The following is a 4,568-nucleotide window of genomic DNA, read 5'->3' as shown; positions in this document are numbered from 1 at the left end:
TGTTCATGACTCGCTGTGATGCAAATGTGCCTTCAGAAGGGGAGAGGGTCCTTCCTTGGGGGCTTCCACAGACTTCATGGAGAGCAATGCTGTAAGGTGATGACCCACTTTACAGTCCAGAGGGGATAGAGGGTGGGGACAGGGAGATGGAGGCTTTGTCAGAATACCTGGCACACCTCCTGGGCAATTGGAGCTCAAGTCTGTATTTTGCGAGAAAGTCACGCAGAGCTGTAGCCCGGCGAGTTGCATTAGTCGGTGCAACAGCAGGGAAGACGTTTCCAAAGAAAGTGCAGTCTTGCCTTGCATGTGGAGAGATTTCTTGGTTTGATGAAAAAACCTGGGAAGGGAATAGTGTGACTGGAGGGACTTGGATCAGGGTCCTCTGGCGCAGGTGGCCTGGGCCGTGGGAAGCCCTGGGTGCACCCTACTCTATGCTGAGCTGGGCTCTGGGAAGTCTCTGCGCTTGTGTCTCACCTCATCGCCCTCTGAGTGTTGCCCCTGTCTTACCACTTTCTCTCCCAGCCTCATTTTGTCCTCTCGCCCTGCACACGAACCTCAGCCTGGGCCCCTGTATCCTCCACATGAAGCTTGCACCCAGGAGATCTCATCCAGGGTCTGGTTTGAAATTCCATTTGTATACCAAGGACTTTTCAATGATTTTGTCCATCCTTGGCCGGACTCAGAGCCCACTCCCTCCAACCCCGCAACAATTCCACCTGTCTTCTTGCCATGCCCACTGGGGTATCCAATGGGAATTTCAAAGTTAACATGGATACAAGCTAAGTTTTTATCACCATCCCCTCTCCTTCCCCCACCCCCAGAATTCTCATTTCAGGAAATGAGACCACCACCCACTCAGTTCACTTGAGTGAAAACAATGGGGCTTCCGCGATTCCTTCCGTCCCCACTCCCACACACCCAGCCTGCTGACGAGCCCCACTTCCTCTCCCTCCAAGTGCACCCGGGCATCCTCCTCCCAGCCCCGCTGCCCTCAACCCCCTCATCCTGTCCAGCCCAGGCCGGCAACAGGCCCCCACGTGGCTTCCCTGTGCCCCTGGCCTTCCACCACAGAGTCCCCACGCAGCTGCCTGGAGGATCTTTTGAAGTTGTCATCAGATGACCACCCTGCTGCACAGGAACCCCCAGCGTCCTGATAACATCAGCGTGGTCCTTCTGCCCTGTCCTGGCGTATCAAGCTCTGATCTGCCCGCGTCTTCCTGCCTGATCATAACTAGTCTTCCTCTTCCTGGAGCACAAGCTGGTCCCTTCGTGGGCCTGGCTGCTTTCCCGGCCCAGGACGCGCCTGCCTTCACTCCCCATGCCTAGGTCCTTCAGCACCCTAAAGCCAGCCGCTGCAGAGGGCTCTCTGAGCTGTAACCTGAAGGCAGCACCTGCTCTGGGCTTTCCAGCCCTGTTCGGTGGCTGTCAGTGTCAGGCATGGCTCTGGGTAGTCTTTGATGCCTTCCTGTCCTTTTCCCCAAATCACATATGTGCGTATGAGCTGAGGGGAGTTAGTACACACCCAGGCCCTGGGGTGGCACCTGGCTTGCAGCAAATGCTCACTGCATCTTTGTGGAGAGCTTAGCTTTGATGAACGCCCCCTGAGGCCCATGCCCCCGTGGGCTCACTGCAGGCTGGGTGGGGCACTACCATAACAGTTGTCTCCTGGGGGACCGGCACAGCTCAGAGCCCCAAGGCCGCTAAAGAACTAGCTCAGGGGACCCCATTTCCCTTGGCTGAGGGACCCACAGCCCACACGTCCCAGGGCCATCTCTCAGGACAGGGGTCTGTGCGCCTCTCCAAAGGCGCCTCTGTGGAGTGCTGGGGTGGGGGTGGAGGGGTGGGAAGGATGGGAGACTGGGCAGTACTGGCCTCCCACCTCCAGCCAGACCCTCTCTCTCCCTCCCCTTGGAGCAGAGAGGACCTGATTCAAAGAGCCTAGGAAACCTCTGGTGTCCCCAGCGTCCTTTCGGGGCCGGGGATTTTATTTCAGAGCTTTGTCAGCAATAAACCTCAGGGATTCCTAGTGCTGGTCCCCAGTAGAACAACCTTAGCTGGGAGCTGGGCGCCAACTGTATGTGTGAGAGTTGTGAGTGTGGGTATTCATGTGTGTAGATGTGTGTGTATTCATGTATGAATATGTATGTGTGTGAGCATTGTGCATGTGAACACTTGTATGAGTGTGAGACTGTGAGCATGTGGTGTGTGTGAACATGCATGTGTCTATGTGTATAAGGATGTGTTTATGTGTGTGGTGTATGTTTATGTATGTAAGAGTGTATGAATGTGTGAGTGTGATGTGTGTGAATTGGCTGAGTGTATGAGAATGAAGTGTATGCAAGTGTGTGAGCATGTTCAAGTGACTGTGAGTGTGGTGTGTGTAATATGTGTCTGAGATGTGTGCAAGTGTGTGAGCATGTGAGTGTGAGAGGTGTGTAAGTGCAAGTAAGCATGTTAGTATGTGTGATGTGTGTAAATGTGTATAAGTGTGTGAGTGTATCTGTGTGTGATAGGTTGTACAAGTGTGAGCATGAGAGGTGTGTCTGCAAGTGACTGAAAGTGTGTGGTGTATGTAGTGCGTGTTTGTGTGTAAGCATGTGTGTGAGGTGTGTGCAAATGAGCGTGTTTTTGTGTGTGCTCTTTTGCAAGTGAATGTGTAAGCATGTGAGTGTGAGAGGTGTGTGTCTGCGAGTGTGTATGTGTGTGTGTGTGAGAGAGAGAGAGAGAGAAGGAGGAGAGTCAGTGGCTACAATAAGCTGGGCTGTGGGGTATCTGAGGAAGAAGGGGCCTTGTTGAGGGGTCACGCGGGCTTTGGAATTGCAGGTCGTGTCCAGAGGGCATTGGTGTCTGTGTGTGAGGACCTGGGACACCATAAGGGGTGAAGGAAAGACAAAGAGGGCGTCACAGACCCAGGCTCAGGGCAGCTGCCCAGTTTGCCCCTGTGCACGCTGATCGGCTGGGGTTCTCATCCTCCTCACTCCCAGCCTCTGGATCCCACAGCAGGCGCTGCAGATTCTCTTCTCCCGGTCCCGGACAGTCACTAGGATATGTGCGTTTCTCCTCCCCCTTCCCACAGACTTTAGTCAACTTTACTTATTTTTTTTTTTATTTTATTTTTTGAGACAGAGTCTCGCTCTTTTGCCCAGGCAGGAGTACAGCCGTGCTATCTCGGCTCACTGCAACCTCCGCCTCCTGGGTTCACACCATTCTCCTGCCTCAGCCTCCCGAGTACCTGGGATTACAGGTGCCCACCACCACCATGCCTGGCTAAGTTTTTGTATGTTTAGTAGAGACGGGGTTTCACCGTGTTAGCCAGGATGGTTTCAATCTCCTGACCTCGTAATCTGCCCGCCTTGGCCTCCCAAAGTGCTGGGATTACAGGCGTGAGCCACCGTGCCTGGCCAGACTTTAGTCAGCTTTATTAATCATCTTTCTGGAATGTAATTTACAGCAATACTATTGATTCTAAGATGTTATCCGGTGTGACACATTCCAACTTCTGAGGAGTGAAGAGGTGAAGTTATAAGAGATGGTGCCCTGTTTGTCCTCTCCTGCCTTGGGAAGCCCAGGGGCTCCCAAGGGCCTGGCCACTGCCTGGGCTGTCAAGCTCAGGAGCTCACCCCAGCTTCCAGGACCTGGGGTGCACAGGCAGGGATGGGGTGGAGGGGCCCAGGGTCGTCCTGGTGTGCCGCTTCCTGCCCCACACTTCAGCTGCTGTCTAGGAAGTCTGCTATGTTGGAAAAGGCTCCAGGAGCCCCCGGATCATTCTGACCTAGGTCCAGTGTACTATTTTTCTGGGATCTTTGGGAAGCAACCTCTATTCCACAAGGATCTCCCAGTTCAGCTGTCCCCAAACCAATGCCCCCAGAGCAGTTTTCAGTTCATTCGGTGAGTATCTGCGGCACAGGCCTGAGCCTCACTGTGGGCCAAGGATGACTCCAGGCTTGAGGGCCACTGTGCCTCCAAGCACTTCCTGACGGACACATGCATCCTGTCTAATACGTTGGATACTTAGGATACATATTGCAATTATTAAGAGTATATGCACCACAAAAATAAGATCACATTGCGGCTTCACAGTCTTGACAAATTACACTGTAACCCTGTAAAAGAAGAGAGTAAAATAATGTTTGATTTTTATTTTTAATGAAGTTTTTATTTTGGAGTAACTTTGTTTTTTGTTTGTTTGTTTGTTTGTTTTTTGAGACGGAGTCTCCCTCTTTCACCCAGGCTGGAGTGCAATGGTGTAATATCGGCTTACTGCAAACTCCGCCTTCTGGGTTCAAGCGATTCTCTCTCCTCAGCCTTCCGAGTAGCTGGGATTACAGGCGCCCACCACCGTACCTGGATAATTTTTGTATTTTTAGTAGAGGTGGGGTTTCACCATGTTGGTCAGGCTGGTCTCGAACTCCTGACCTCAGGTGATCCTCCCACCTTGGCCTCCCAAAGTGCTGGGATTACAAATGTGACCTAACTTGGATTTTTAGATAAGCTACAAGTACAAGAAGTTGCTGTCTACCCTTCACCCCATTGTCTCATGTATTAATATCTTACATAACTGTGCTATA

Source organism: Macaca nemestrina, chromosome 8 (assembly GCF_043159975.1).
Source record: "Macaca nemestrina isolate mMacNem1 chromosome 8, mMacNem.hap1, whole genome shotgun sequence".
Classification (NCBI taxonomy): Eukaryota; Metazoa; Chordata; class Mammalia; order Primates; family Cercopithecidae; genus Macaca; species Macaca nemestrina.
Note: the sequence above shows the minus strand (reverse complement) of the source record.